Below are 16,931 nucleotides of genomic sequence, written 5' to 3' on the forward strand. Positions count from 1 at the left end.
AGCTTGTTAAGACCGGGAAAGCAACAGTCTCTCCATTAATCCTGACAAATTTTGATAGATAGGGGGGTGATATGATTTGAAAATCAATGTTTGAAATGCTTTCTTTGTACCTCTGTTTTTCTGTTTGTTGGAACACGCCGTCCATTCCAGTCACTTTCCTTTCTCTAGGCTTCTCTTGCTTTCACTTCAGAGTAATCCAAGAAAATGCTTAAGTTAGAGTCAGCTTGATTACTTTTAAAAACACTTTACTAATTACTAAGCTTACGACACATTTGAGTTTCAGCTAGATAACGGCTTTCATGGCCAGGATTCTGTTTGTTTTCTTCGGGGTTTGTAACTGTCTTTCTTTTCACTCGGTGATGGGCATGTTTCTTCCTGCTTGTCTTCTTCTGGTCTTCCTGTGCACCGGGTACATCCTGAACTCCCTGAAAAGGTTGCAGTCCTTCTGGGCTTTGGGTTCTGGGTACTGTCTTTTCTGCTGCCGATGGTTCCTGTGTGCTTGGCTGTATGCTGGGCTGTCATGGAGGCCAGAGAGAGTGCCTAGCATGTTCTTGCCTTGTCCTGCGGCTGTCAGCTGGGGCTGCTGGTTCCCTGTGCAGCCAGCCAGGCCAATTGAAGGTACTCTCTGCTCATCTCCCTTCATAGGGACTATGCAGTTTGTACTTTCTTGTTCTGGAGGAAAGGACAACAGCTTCCTCTGTCTCCTTCCTCCTAAGGAAGCTGCTTTCGTGACTCCAGAATTCAGAAGTGCCACCTTGCAGGAAGAGCATACAGAACTTTCATACCAAGTTCCAGGGTGTAGAGGGTTTTCAGTGGTTAGGGAAACAACAGTGACAAAATCCATTACTTGGAGACAGTGCTAACTGTGTGGCCCAGTGCTGTAGATGGGCACACGGGTGAGGGCAAATTTTATAGAAATGGCTTTCCCGTTCTAGCTTCATTTCCGTCTTTCCCCAATTTGCCCAGCAGGTCACTCTGAACTCAGAGATAAGCTTCCTATCTCCGTGCTACATTCTGTGCTGACTTCATTCACGGCTTCACTCCCAACACTGGTGCTCAACCTTCGGCCGTGACCCCTTCGGGGGTCAAACGACCCTTTCACAGGGGTAGGCATCAGAAAACACAGAGAGTTACATTATGAATCATAACAGTTAGGAAGTAGCAACAAAAATAATTTTATGGTTGGGGGTCATCACAACACGACGAACTCTATTAAAGGGCTAGGGAGGATGAGAACCACCGATTTAGAGATTCATTTCTGTCGTTTCTGGATTTCCCCAAAGTTTGTACAGTGCTAATCACCTCCCCACACGCCCAGGCATTACCTGTTTGTGAGTGTGGCTTTTATGCTTTACACTTGCTGTTACCGATGCCTCACGTTAGATGAGAGGCAAACAGAGATGTCAGTCATGTAGTTCTTTTGTTTCTCAGGACATTACATAGTTTAGAGTCTCCCGGGTATCTTATAATTTGAAGCGATACGAATGTGCAGGGTAAACAGGGGCTACCTGAGATGAAGAGAGCAAAGACAATGAACACAAGGTGGTAATAGGGAGCTGATCGCATCTCTGAACTTGATGTAAGGAGGTGGGCTGAGTTGATTTCAGATTCAGGCAAGTGCCTTTTTCCTCTATCCTGGTTCTTCCAAGTCCATCTGCCTTAGTGTGCGCTGTTTCAAAGCCGCTGCTGTGTGTCAGGCTTTAAGACTCCCTGTCCTGAAGAGGACCGTCTCCTTTCACAGCTCTCCTCATGATGCCTCCACAACGGTATGGAGCTGGTCCTTCTGTTTCATCTCCACCATCACCCTCACCATCACCATCCTGGTTATTCCTGAAAGGACTGCATTTTAGTCATCCTTGTTTCAAGCCTCAAAAATCCCTTTAGATTTTTAATCTACAATTCCCAGTGTTTGCCAATTTAGGACCATCTGCAAATTAGTTAATGTGCAGTTTAGCCTTTCTTTGAAATCAGTAATTAAGATGTAAAGTAAGACTGAGACCAAGACTAATTCCCGGGCTTCCCGCTGGGACCTCTCCTGAGCTCTCTAACGCTTTCTTCAGCACCTTTGCTGTATCAACTTCAGCCAAATCTCCAGCTATTTCACTCTATGTGTAATTAGGCTGATGTACGAGGATCACCAGATTAATTCCTGTTTCGTAAAATGCTGTCTGGGATACATATTTATTTGACTTGGTTTTGTATTTACATGTGTGGAAAGCCTTATAACCAAGATGAAAAGAATATTTCCAGTTAGACTAACCCTGGCTTTTCTTCCCATTAGCTAATCTCCAGCACTGAAGACAGGCACAGATAGCCTCTTAATATTAATTCCGTTATTTAACTGCAGCCAAGTTCAGAATCTAGACTGAAACTGCAACACAGGGATACTTTTCTCCTCTCTTTTTATTTTAAATGTGTTCCAGCATTCTAGCATCTTTCTACTTATTTAAGATAAAACAAAAAAATGCCCTTTATTTTAATAAGTTTACTCATTTATTCCCCCATTAGCCGTAGGAGAATCTTTTGTTTTCAGGTCTTCGGCATTTTCTATTAGCTGCCAATTATCTATGTCTCAGACTGACATTCAAATAATTAAATATTCAGGTGCACTGATCTCGCCACCAAGGGTTTTATGAGCATTTGAGAAATTTGTTTAAGTTTAATTGGGAAATTAAGCCATGGGGCAACGTCACTGCAGAGCCCCACTGCTGTGCTCTGAGTAACCAGACTAATCTAGGTCAGAAAAGCACAATAGGACCCACAAAAACCCAAAGAACATGAAGTCGTGCTTTTAATGACTGCCAAATTCTGAGGTATGTTAATCTCCCCTTCCTGGGACTCTTTCTTCCTCTGGTGTGCAGACCAGTCTCTGGTTTATAACCTAAATCTTCTTGACGACTTCTAGCCCCCGCCTCTTTCCTCTGGCTCCTTTCTCCCTTCAGAACTTACTCAAGTATTTTATTACTAGTGTGTCTGCAAAACATATCGCTCTCTCCTCTGCAGTGTCAGATAACATTCCGAGCACTCCGAGTTAGATGCCGGTTTCTCCGTTGCTGGGAAATGCATCCAGACAGGCAGTAAACATTTTTATTCTGCTATAAATACATGAGAGTTTATGATGTATGTGGGACTTTAGCCTGATGGGCTTCTTCCCAGCTGAGTCTTACCCACACAGAATGAAGGGGCCCAGCTCACTTTATATTTGCTTTAAGAACATATCCTTTTGCAATTTGGTAACTTCACATTAATAAAAGGTAATGGAAAGACAGAAAAGAAGGCAAGCAGAAAGGAGAGAATATGGGTTGACTTGGGAGACCAGACGAAAGTTTGTCTGAACACCTTCCTAATCCAACCGTCATGACTGTTTTCTGTTATGAGCTTTTACTGTACTTTGGTCCCTCCCCCTCTCAAAAAGGGCACTGAGTTCTCTTGGGATGCAGAACTTTGAAGCTGTGCAGACACAGGGCTCCATTTGTGCCTTCTTACTGAGCATATGAGTTAGCTAAAAACATGAAATTGTTTTATGAGGCAATTTTCTATGCTTAAAACTCTTGAAATCACAACCTCATAGGATAGATGTAGAAATAGTAGGTTTGCTTTTTTAAAAAAAGTTTTTCAACTGGAGATTTGAGGAAAACTAACTAACACTTTGTGTTGCTATGAGGTAGTCTCCTTGCTGTGAGTGGGAAGCTACCTGTGTCCATCTCATGTAGGAGCTTCTAGAATCTTGATTTTGGTCTGTAGCTCTCTTCTTGTTTCTGACTATGTACTATTATTTTCTTTTTCTTGTTTTTTTACATTGATAGTGCCTTAGGGCCAATGATCACTAAACCTAAAACAGAAGACATAGGAATAAATGTGATACATCCTTGTTTCTCCAAATATATATATATATATATATAATATATATATATATATATATGCATGGTATTACAGTGTTTTAACAAAACATCATCTCATGTCGTCTAGTTTATACCAGGTCCAGTCCATTTTTGTTCTTTTACTCCTTGGCTAAACATTTTCCAGAAAACTTATTTATAAGATAATGAGCTAAATTAGAAACATGGGAATAAGTGTTCTAAGATAGGCAGAATTGGTTTATCACATATATAAATAAGAATGAAAAGAAGTCACTGTCTTTAGCTTTTCCAAATGGTTTAAGGAACAGAAGTTACAATATCAATTTTACTACCATCCTCTATGAATTGCATTGGGTCTGCTATTAAAATGCCATACATGGGAAGTTCTATAGAAATCTAAAAACAGCTCTTCTGCTTCTTATGTTTTCAATCTTAAGTAGCTCCCAAAATCTTGTGCCTCTGGATGCTAGTGCTACTGGAAGCTGTTGAAACATTTTAGGGGGTTGGGAGGTAATTTGGTATGAAGAATGTGTCCTTGAAGGAGATTGGAGGACACCTGTCCTCTCTCTCTCCTGTTTCCTAACATTCTGCCCTACCCCACCACGGACCTAAAGCCAAAGGCCAAACAGCCATGGACTGTGACTTCCAAAACCATTAACTGACATGAATCTCTCCCTGTTTTGCTGTTTAGCACTGGTGTTCTGTCACAGAACGTGAAAAGTGTCTAGCACACTGCCCTTTAATCAAGTCTAAGGTTATTAAAATTCAGAGAAGTAAAGTCTCAGCCACCGTGATACCAGACCAGCAGCAGTTGTTGATCAGAACTGGAGACGGTCAGCATGCTCGTCCAGGCCCATTCACAGAACGGGACTTTCTGCATGGAAGGCTGGAGTGAAGAAGCAAGAAAGCCCCGTTCTGTGGGGGAAATGTGCACAGCTCTGATTTGAACTTCAGCAAATAGTCCCAAAAGAATAAACAAGGCTGCTTTCTACTTATGAATGATGGAAAACAACAGAAAATATTGACAATTAGTGAAGGTATTTAATTAAAACCCACAGATAAATCAATTTTAGATGCCACTTGTGTTTGATATTTAAGTCAGCCACACAGGGCCAGCCATTTCAATATATTAACAACTGTAAACTAGGACTCTGAAAATGTCTCCACCATTGTGAAAGTCCTAAAGTCTATGAGCTATGCCTTCCAAACCATCTTGTTTAGTGACCTGCACAAGAGGTGGGATACCACTGTTACCATTAGATGGCAGTATCACACAAAACTACGGTTCAGCCAGAAGTAGGCTACCTTTTGAATTGCCAACATTTGCTTAGTCACACGGGTAGCAAGCACACACTGAATATCATGTTGGTGGTGTGTCTTTAAATGTAAGGAAAGGAAACCCAGGTTGGAGATTTGGTGAAAGTAAGGCAGGACTTAGAGAAGAGGAGAATAGAAAGTCCGATAAGGGCAGGAAAGCAGTGACAGTCCCTGAGGGGTGAAAGGCTGGTCTTGGGCACCAGAGGACAGCTGCAGCTTGCCGGGGCTTTGATGGCATAGGTGGCATAGGTGCAGAATTTATTAAAAGATTTTGAACATCATTATTTTACGAGAAAAATACTAAAATGAAAGTAGTTTAATCATTCCAGTGATTCCATTTCTCTAAATTTAAAATAAAAATCTATTTCATCTGTCATTAGATGGGTAGAAAGGATTTCGAGTTTCTAAAAGCAGGATATCTACATGAATATATTCTGGAGGATAATGATTTTGTATGTTAAAATACCTCTTTAAGTAAACTGCCAAGTTCAACAACTCCATTTTCATAATTATTCAGTTGAGTTTTAGAAACAGGTGTTGTTGTATACAAAAATTCTAGTTTAATAAATGGAGTAGTATTTGACCTAAATGTTTGTTTTCATAGACTCCTTGTGAACATGTTCATAAGAAGAAAACATTGAGAATACTATGAAACTTTTATATCAAAATCATTTTCATCTGATCTAAGAGATAGCTTGCCAGAGCATTATTTTGTATGTTACACACAAGGGTATCTCTATGCAGTGATGTAGAAACTACCAAATTGGAAAACACTGGGCCAAGTTTTTAACTTCCCAATAGTGTGCATTTAGTTTTTTCAGAACACAATGTAACTCTCCGGTTTAACACTGTTTGCTTCTCCATTTCTTAGACACCAGCCCTTGACCTAGTGGCAGAGAAGCAGTTTATGGGGACCAGATCCATGACAACTTTTAACAACATGAGATATTATTCATGTGGGGACATTTTAAAGGCCGGTCACATCCCCTCATGAACCAGGCTTGTTCGGTCTCTGGATTGGCAGAGCTGGTGTCTCCCTTCTAGTGTGATGAGCATTCTAGCCCACATCTAACCATGTTCCTACATGAATACATCATTTTTTATGTGGTGGCCTTTGAGTTATGTTTTATGTATTTATTTTGTGTACATGTAAATGTGAAAGTCAGAGACAACTTGTGCATCGGTGGTTTTTTTTTTTTTTTTTTTTTTTTTTTTTTTTTTTTTTTTTTTTGTGTGTGTGTGTGTGTGTGTGTGTGTTGTTTTGTTTTTGCGAGACAGGGTTTCTCTGTGTAGCTTTGGAGTCTATCCTGGCGCTCGCTCTGGAAACCAGGCTGGCCTCGAACAGAGATCTGCCTGCCTCTGCCTCCCGAGTGCTGGGATTAAGGGTGTGAGCCACCAAAGCCTGGCCAGAGACAACTTGTGGGAGTTGATTCTTTCCTTCTATCACATGGGGCCCAGGAGTTACACTCGGGTTCTGAGACTTGGCGGCAAGTTTTACCTGCTGTGTCATCCTACTGGGCTAGTATGTTTGTGATGGTTCTTGAAGCTAATTTTATTTCCCACCCTTCTAGAAGAATCACAGCAAGAGGCTTCCCTGTGTTTAGGGACTGATGGCTTTGGTGCTCCAGGCCATACTGTTATCACCAGCTGCGGTCAGGGAAAAAAAAAAAAAAAAAAAACCTCACCCCTGTGATGTAATACTGTACAATTAGGCACATAATGTGAATTTTATGCTTTTCTAGGAAACATCTGGCATGTTTCTGTTTTCTAAAAGCAAAGCTTGACTAGCCAGACCTCCTGTAGTATTTTAATATCAATGTTCCTTTATACATATTAGTTATCATGTTTGTGCCAGTTTTTGAAATACCACATTCTAACTTGTCACCTCTTGAGTGAGTGTAAATTCAGAATGCCTGCCAGGAGGTGATGTGCTTTTGTTGGGAGCTAATATCTACCCTAATCTAAATACCAAATGAATTTTAGATTGTCATTCTAGCCCAGCATTAGCTTTGGCCCTTGGGAAAACCATTGTTTATGAATTCTGTTCAGGTCCTCAGAATTAAGAATGGATTTATTTAAACTTTGTTGCTTACATTATATTTGTATTTCTGAGATATTAGGAAAATGGGTATAGCAATAACACGTACCCATGGGAAAACATTGGCAATAAAAGGTTTTAAGCAAATTTTCTTAAGATCTCATTCTATTCTATTCTTAAGAATAAAAGATATGCCACCTAGGGAAAAGCAAAAAGCTATCTAGAAATTCTTGTGAATCAAAAATCTTTTTCACTGATGTAAGACATCTTCATAGGACTGTATTCTCTCCTCTCTCCTAAAAACCATGTGGGAACAAACACGTGATAATAAAAAGAAAGACAAATGACACAAAGTTAAACTGAGGGGAAAATGAGAAAAATTAAACATGGCTCCTGTAGTTGGAAGTGTTGAATAAAGTGGTAGAAATGTTCTTTTTTTTTTTAAGATATGAGAATGAAAATTGACTGTGCTCATTTATAGGCTGGTCCTGGGAATTAGTACAACACTCATAATTGTGTTGCAATTTTAAAAAGTAGTTACAGAATTATTTTGATTAACTGCGACGTTAAAAAGAAAGAGCTACTTATGTAGGCAATCCTCCACAACAGCTTCTTTAGTTAGTGAGCTTGGTGGGTTTCCTACTGTATTTTAGACTCAGTGATCTGCAGCCATTTTGTTTGAGTCATCTCAGGGTCTCAGAGATCTTGGTTAGGATCTTCTTCCTGAACTTTCAGGCCCCCTTATTTATGTGGTTGGCTACAGCAAAATGGTTTCTGCGGATGTTTCCTTGTCTAAAATACTGAGTTCATGGATTCTACTGTCAAATTCTATGCTTGCACAGCAAATGGTTCCCTAGATAGGAAGACTAAGTTTGTGCTTTGTATAGTTTAGTGCTTTCACAGCATAATGGGCTTTGGGAGATGTCAAAGAGCAATGGGCACAGCACCGTCATATAGAACTTGTTGGAAACAGATGGCTATCCTTAAGTAGAAGCACAGATGGAGCAGAACGTGCAGTCGAACCCTAGATGCTTTGAAGGGGTTAAATGACAGGACAGGATAGGATTTTTTTCTTCTTTAATTTGTAGCATCACTTGGCCAAAGAAAGAAAGAAACTCTAGGCCAACTACATTATTCACTGGTAGACAGGGCACATTCTAATCCCAGCAACATGGCAGACTGAACACCATCAGAGACTTTCCCATGAAAACACAGGGAGGACTGTATAAGACAAAACAAAATTCTTCTAAGAAATTTCTTCTAAGAAAATCGAGAAAGACAAATTAGAAACTGGAAAATTCCTAGGTCTCAAGTCAGGGGCTGTAACCATAGGCAGAGCATAAGTATACAAACTGGGGCTTTGGTCACAGAAATATTGACAACCAAATATAGGCTCTGGAAGAAAGGCAGGGCAGGGGCTCATATATAGCATGCAGTTCAAGAAGAAGAGGAGCCTAAGGGGTGGCCTCTTTCCTAACGGGCAGCCATGGGAAGAGTTAGGAGACCTTATCTCTAGATGAATCGGTAACCCTCCCAGGAGAAATCAAGACTTCAACTTTAAATCTATGCTCCTGTGTTGTGTATAATTCACAAGCAGAAATGGGTGAATGGACTATCTGAATCTGAACCAGGAAACTCTCTGGAGGGTTCTGTGAGGATAAACACAGGAACCCTCCCTTCAACCATATAGCATATAGCACACACAAGACCTCTCCTGAAGGGTAAGTGTAATAAATAAAATATGAACCCAGACATCTCACAAAGTTTGGCTGGGACAAGGGAGAGGTTGGTCAAAAAGCCACCAATTTCAGACAGGCAGCAAGAGTAAGTTGAGGAGGTCTGTCATTAACATGGGAATTAGTTAATAGCGAAGGGATTCTTGCTTGGAAGTTGAGATTACAGGTATTCTCATCAAAAACAAATGATTAGGATGTGAGACAAGGCATATGTAAATTAATTTACTTAGCCTTTCCCCAGTGTATAACACTTCAAAACAGTATGGTTTGTATTCTGAACCAATTAAAAAATAATAAAGGGTTCACTCACAATAGTTACAAGCTACCTGAGGGAATGATAACTGTAAAGAAATGGTGCAAAACAATACTTGACTCAATAATGAGACAATCCAAAAGTTACAATAACATAAACGTGTGTGAGCATGTACAAGTCAACAGGACAGGATGCACGTGACTCTTTTGTGCCTTATGCTTTCTTCATTCCGTAGGAAGCTACGTGTGATGAAGATTCTTACTTTACTGTGTTTAATGCTGACTCTTGGGGACTCCTCAGGTTGCTCACAGTGTAAAAGCAACACGTGTAACTTTCCCAGAGAACTCTAGGTTTGTCTGGAATGCTGCAGACAATTCTAATATTTTTGCTTGCGATATGCTTTATTTTTATTTTCAAGTAAGGTTTCCATCTCTCTTTTTTCCCTTCCTGGTCGTACATGGGAAATCATGGAACGAGAACAAAATCATGGAAATAGTTCTTTTTCTCCCTCCAGCTACTATTGTTTGACAGAGAGTGAGGCGATCTGGGTTTTAGGATTACATTATTCTTAGTTTAATGCACTCTGATGCTATGGCTAAAGCATAAGGTGATTTATTGGTATCAGAGTTTGAGGAGACAGTGAAGCTACATTGGAAATCACACGTCTCTCCTGTGTGTCTGTAGGGGCACAAATAACCTTTCTTTTTCTAGAGCCTGGGGTGGGGGTGGAATATACTCAGCTCTCAGAGGGAGGAGCCAGAGCTAACAAGGGGCTTCAAAGAGGGTTGAAACCCAGGGGGATTTTCATCACAGGATTTGGGCTCTGGAAGGTCTTTGAAGATTTTTGGATTTTCACTTAACAGGTGGTCCCGTGCCTGCTGCTCTTTCTGCTGGTTTGAAGCCACACAGCCCAGCATGGCTCCTACTGTTTGAGTATCTGGAGGGAAGGCCCCAGGAACTGCTCCTTTCTTTAAAAAATCTTTATTTACACCCAATAATTACTTTTCTTATAGAAAGGTTACATCTCCCTTCTCCTATTCCCCACCCACTACCAACCAGCACCCCAGGTTTTCAACATCAATTCCTGCCCCTCAATTACAGCAGAAGAAAACGCGGCAGTGGAGAGTCTCCACTAGATGGCAGAATTGATTAAGCTGAATAGTGCGTCCTGCGCCGAGACCCTCAACTCCAGGTATGAATCCAGATGGAGGGGTAGAGAGGTAACCCTCTCAGAAACGCTCCACGTTTTCCACAGTGTGACTCCTGAGCTGCCCACAGGTGCTCTGAACTGCTGCTCCTGGCCGCACTGTTGTTACAGTCCACAGAGGTGACACTTCAGGGAGGGACATTATAGTTTCTGGCAGCTTGTTACATACTGTGAGGCTGTCACTGGAGGCTAGAGACGCCTCTAATGGTCCTAGTCAGGAAATGGTGACCTTTCGAGTCTTGATTGTCCACCCATACAGAAAGTCACACACCTTCTTTATGATGTCCCATGAGGAATGCCAGCTCATTCCTCTTTTAGAGAAATAATACTATCTACCAACTCTGAATTCCCAGTTGAGTTATTCACGGTGCCGTTCTCATGGAGCATCTTTACAGACCACTTCAAAATCGAAACAAACACCATGAAAAACAAAACAACAACAAAAAAAAGAACTCAGTATTCAAAGGGAACCGTACATTTTATTCGCCCCAAGTTTGTTCATTTAACATTTATCTGACTTATTTCATGCAGTAATTCAGCTCTTTCAACAGTCTTGCACTGTTTAAAAAACACTCACAGTCCTGCTGGACTGTGCTTAGTGCATCCCTTGAATGATAGCCTTTGTATGATCCACTGGGATCCCCTGTGACCACTCAGTTATTGAATGCTTACTCTCAGGAACATGCCTTAATTACTTTATTTCAGCATTTTACAATACACAGGAAGGACCCAGCTGCTGGTACCAATTCCATTCTTTAGCAAAGGAGCCAAGGCCCAGAACAGTGAGCAGACTTCCATATCACATAGCTAGTAGTAAGAGTTATTCAGGACAACTTCAGTCTTTCACATGCTGTTTTCCTATTGAGCAATACATTTTTTTCCTTAGATGAATTTAAACATTATAGGCTCTGTGCCTGTAATACATGGCTGCATGTAGGCAACTTTTATATATTCTCTTTGTGATTTGTGAGTAAATACAATGAGTGTGCACTGAAAATGAGAAAGCCATATACAATATGAGATAGGTATTAATTAATTGTGATTCAAACACAGAACTCAACATTTCCAGGCAAACATGAAATACTGGATTAGAAATACTTGTAATCCTTTGGTTTTATATAGAAAGCTAGAGAGGGCGGGGCTGGGGCTGGAATGGAAGAATTGTTCTCTTTTACTTTTGCAGCCATGTCAGTTCTTGCTATGACATTTGTGGTTACAGAGTGACAGCATTATTTTAGATCTTATGTGTCTTCCATAATAATGACCCAACAGCTAAAACGCGATTCCTGCTCTTTCCCTTTACGTCATTACAGACTTAGAGAACAGAGTCAAAGAGATAGGCACACATCAGAAACCTTTCGTCTAGCTTTTTCTTGTTACTTAATAAGACATGCTGGTCAAAGACTCTTAAGGGTCGATTCTCTACTCCTGTGTTGTATTTAGAACTACATATTTCCCAACAATAACTTCCTCTGTTCTGGGGTCTAGCCTGGGACTCCAACAGGTACTCTTCCTTTCTCTTTTTATCTAACTAGTATTGAAGTATGAGGAGATGCAACTGTCCAGACTTACTGCCCATTTACTTCGACACCAATCACTTTAAAACCCAGGGTTCTCAGGCAGATCACATAGATGTTGAGCCCAATAGCAATTCAGTGTGTGTAGACCTCGGTCTGGGTTCTTCTTGTGGGGGAGGGACTGGCTTAGCATGAAACTTTCTAAAGAGGAGCAGGGAGCACTGCCATCCTAGTTAAGCCTCAGAACTTTTGGGTAGACTTGGATGTCCACACGGGCCATTAGCATTGCCAGCTAGGACTTTCTTAATTAATCATCCAATCAGAATGCATTTGCAATTTAGAATTTAAAGCACCCTTTTGGACACTGATCCTTTTCATTTCTTGGTCTATTCTGTAGGTAAATCACCAAGTCATTACGAAGACTACCAAAGAGGTCTCCCTATTACAGTGTCTTTGCTATGTAAAGTCCAAATGTTCTTGATTTTGTTATTGTATCTTGTTCTCTCACAAAATTTTCAGCATCCTGAGTTATTCAGGATCAAGACAAAAAGCAGTGCAACTCTCTATAGCTCAGGCAAAATAATGGTTGGCTCGCACTGAACAAGAATTTTAATGTAGATTTCTAAACAAGTATTTTATTATAAGTGCCCAAAAGGGATTTTAACAACAAACTCACCTTTAATTCCATGTTTAGCACGAGGGATCCCTACGTGCTGACAACCACTTATAAACAATACACTCAAAATAGTCACTAGGGTGAAATGAGAGGTTACATTTTTTTATTATAGTTTTCAGTATAACTAATGAGGTTCCCTACACATGATTGAAGGAGGATAGCTTTCTGGCTCTTTTGCCGTCATCTCTGTGCTTGGGTTATGCCCATGACAGTCACGCAGATAGGAAGCTGATATTAAAGCCAGAATCAAAGGCAGCAGAAGAGGGAATCAGGCTACATTAATGAACTGCTCTCCAGCACGGATAAACACTAAATCACCAGTTAGATCTCTGGTGACTTCACATTTGAGAGATGTGAAGGAAATGGCACATTCAGAGCACCAGAGAAGCCATAGCAACTTGTCAGTCCAACACAGAGACTAAAAAATTATTTCAAAGATGATCTTGGTAGAACTACTATAAATATTTCTTCCAAGATTTGGTTATTCTATGACCCTTGAAGACATCATACAGAAGCGCCGGAGTTCATAAATATGACTTCAAAGGCATTATCAACTTCTTTGGTCACAATTAACACAACTTTCCTCATGGCTCCAGGTGGAGAAGAAAGCAGAGTGACATAAAATTGTTGGTCTTTGCTCAAATTTACAAGGTAATCACATTGACTGCTCTCTTATTCACTTGTGGATAGCTATATTGCAGTTGAGCCATCCATTGCAAGGCAATTAAGTAAACTAGGTGGTAAACTAACCACTGGGCTCAAATCTGGCCCAAATTAGGCTTTATAACACAGAAATAAATTTTGACATTTTTTGTCCTTTATGGAAGAGTTGCTTTCTTTTAAATTATGTTGTTACTGTGTATTGTAAATCCAATTGCTATTCCTTTAGATATATATGTTGTTTGCAATATAATTAGAACATTTTCTTGACTGGCCTTCATGTTAAATACCAGGGGAGTGTAGATTAGCGAAGATCATAGTCTTAGCCACTTTTAGATTTTAGTTGAGTAGAGAAGATGCTAATGAGAAAAATAAACAGGCAAAAATAAAGACATTATCTTTATTTTATTAAAGATAATTTGGCTTGTAAGATATATGTCTCTATATTCATATTTTTCTGGACCATAGAAAATAAGGTTGGAGGACATGTTAACACATAGTTATCTTAGATGATAACTAACTTCCTATTGGTTGTATTATTCTAGTGTAGAATCACAATAATGGTTTAGTTTTTCAGTTAAGATCATGGATAACCATGAAATCTGCACAGGGTTTTGAATAATAGCGTAGTATTAGAAAGTGTGATAGAAGCAGAAAAGTAATTCTAAGAGATAAATGGTGAGAATAAAATTCCAGAGTTGCACAACTGTAAGACATGTCTTGGGAATAATATTAGACCATTTTATATGGGAACACGGGGGATTAAATTTCAAAAATGAGCATGAATCTTCACTGTTCTGCTAAAGCACTGGGAAGATGCTTGCAGTTCTTCAGTTCAGGCATGGATTGTTTAGAACACTATTCTAGGAGATTAATTTCAAAATAAAGATGATTAGGTAGATACTGGGACTATAGATATAGGGAAAAGTTGGATTTTTTCAGTAGTTCAGGTATGTGCGTAAAGGGTGTGAAATGGAGAGGAAATGTAAGGGAAGAGAAGGAGGAAAGAAGTTATTCACAGCTGAGGTTGGGCAGAGGCTAATTGGGTTTTGGTAATAAGGTAGATGGTGGGGTTTGAAATAATATATCTTCTCTGAGTCTCCAGGACTGAGTCAATAGTGATACAGTTCAAACTGAAGGCAATAACGTTTATAAGTAGGGATGTCATGACCATTAAAAGAAAGGATCCAGAATCTGCTTTTAAAGGTCATACATAAAGATGTAACCTGATGACTGGAAATGACATTAAATATCAGGTTTTATTTAGTGGTCTGACAAATGAAATATACAAAGGATCTTAGTTCATAGGTATTTATGGGGTGGTTCAAAGTGTCATACTAAATTGATCTATTATGGTTTGGGTCTCTGAAGTCCTCAGAAAGCCCTCGTGTGGAATGTTCTTAACCATCTATAGCAGTGTTCATTGGTGAGCCCTTTTCACAATACCATTTAACACAGTCATGCTAGGTGTGTGAAACCCTACCTTAGAATCGAGAAATAGGGCATTATTAGTACGAGATTATCAACAAACCAATATAAATCCGAAGTTGTATAATTCTACTTGCACCCGAAGGAACTTGTGTGCCTGACATTCTATAAGTATCTGACTTAAAATTTCCAAAATATGTCCCAAATGTTTCTTTATTTGCGTCATTATTATTGAGCAAAAATCCTCAGCACTGTTGTATATTCTGGTCAGATAAAAGGATTTATTGATAGTATTGTTTAATTTCTGACAGTTTCATATTTGTGTATCTTGTATTGTGATCACACTCATCCCCTAGTCTCTCTTGTCACCTCACTTCTGTTCCCAAGTTGTTCCTCTCCCTCTTTCATGTATAATTGTGCATATGGCCACAGCTGCTTTGAGATCAATTTACAATGGCCATGTCATACCCAGAGGATGCTTCTGAGCACCACAACCCATCCTCTCACTCTTTCATCTTTCCTCCTCATTTTCCACAGCACTCCCTGGAATTTAGAGAGTGATATAGATGTTGGTTTTGGGCAAAGCTCTCTACTTTTATTAATTTCAGAACATTGACCAGTTCTGGACTTTTGTCTTAACAATCACCTACTTCCAAAAGAAGTTTCTCTAACCAAGCATGAGAACTTTGCTAGTCTGTGGGCAGAAACGTGAAAGTTTGGAAGGCAGTTTACATGTTTAACCATAGTAGATTTTCCTCTAGAACTTTGATCTTTTCAGCTTCAAGCTTCTGACCAGGTTTACAATATTAGACAGGTATTCCTTCTCATGGAGGGAAAACAAGTTCATGAGATTTGTTACTCCGTGAGTAACCAATCTGTGAGGCTGGTTACTTTCAGAACAATCATGCCACTTTTATACCTAGTACACTTAGCAGGCTGGTATTGCAGCACTCATGTTTTTATGGGTAAGATCATTGATGACTGCCCCACCCCCTGAAGTCTTCTTCAGCATCTTCCCGTACTGTAACTGCTCAGCTACATGGAGGAAGCTTAATTCTCAGCTACAGCTTGGCTTACCTGTATTCTGTACCTAAAGCATATGTTATCTTCAGCAATATGGTCTAACCTTGTAGTTACAGTGAGCAACCAAGCAGAGTGGCAGTATCCGGTATTACTTAGGTAGCCTATGGGAGATCCCTGGATAACAACTTACAGGGAGGCATTTTGTTTTTAAAACCTATGACTTCTGGAAACATCATTATACTCATCCATAGTACCTCTGACCAGGCTTTCTTTAAAATTTTATTTAAAAATTAATCACCTTTTTAGTTAGCTTTAAATTGGTAGACTTCTGTATCACTTTTCCATACATCCTTAGTTTTGGTTGATCCTCTCCACAATAGCATACCCAACTTTAACCCACAACATTGTTTATTACAAAATCCCTTCACTTCTAAAGACATCTGTTACATTTCTAGAATATTATTACAATAGCATAGGTCTAACGTTCTCACAAACATTTTAAGACTTTGAAAATTATGATTATTTTATTCTGTAACATATTCTGTTCTATACAAACCTGCTGCATCCCATAGTCATTTATATGTTAATGAAAGAACAATAATGTTAACTAATAGAACACAAGCACTGTATTTACATATGACTGTCAAAACCAGACCAAAAAGAACCACATCAAGACAACATAGCCACTTATGAAGCTTTCTGGTTCTTAATTAGTTTCATGTTAATAAAATGATTATCAGAACACACAAAAACCTGTTTTTTTTAATTTGACAAAATGAGTGCTGATGTAGCAAAATTGAGTCATTGTATCAGAGGATAATGTCATTGCAGGCATTTATTTCTCAGAGAATAGTGGCCATTACCATTTCCTGCAGAGAGCAGGAAGCTATAAGCCTAGGCTATTGTGATAAAGGTAAGAAGGATGCTCTTGCCTTTTATCTACATGGGCCTTTTAGAGCCACTTTAGAGATGCACTTACTAATTTTGTACTTATTTTACCAGATTGTTCAAACAATATCAATATTGAATTTGTTCATGGAATTCTATAGTATTAGCCTATTTAGATAAATATTGAAGGGGAAAATCTCTGTTCTCTAAAAACTGTAAGTTCTAATGATGGCAATTAACAGGTCATATTGGGTCATCCTTTTCAAGTTGCATGATCTTGTAGCAGGAGTTTCACAAGACGTTATTCCTGAACAATAATCCTCTCTGG

The sequence above is a fragment of the Cricetulus griseus genome (assembly GCF_003668045.3).
Source record: "Cricetulus griseus strain 17A/GY chromosome 1 unlocalized genomic scaffold, alternate assembly CriGri-PICRH-1.0 chr1_1, whole genome shotgun sequence".
NCBI lineage: Eukaryota > Metazoa > Chordata > Mammalia > Rodentia > Cricetidae > Cricetulus > Cricetulus griseus.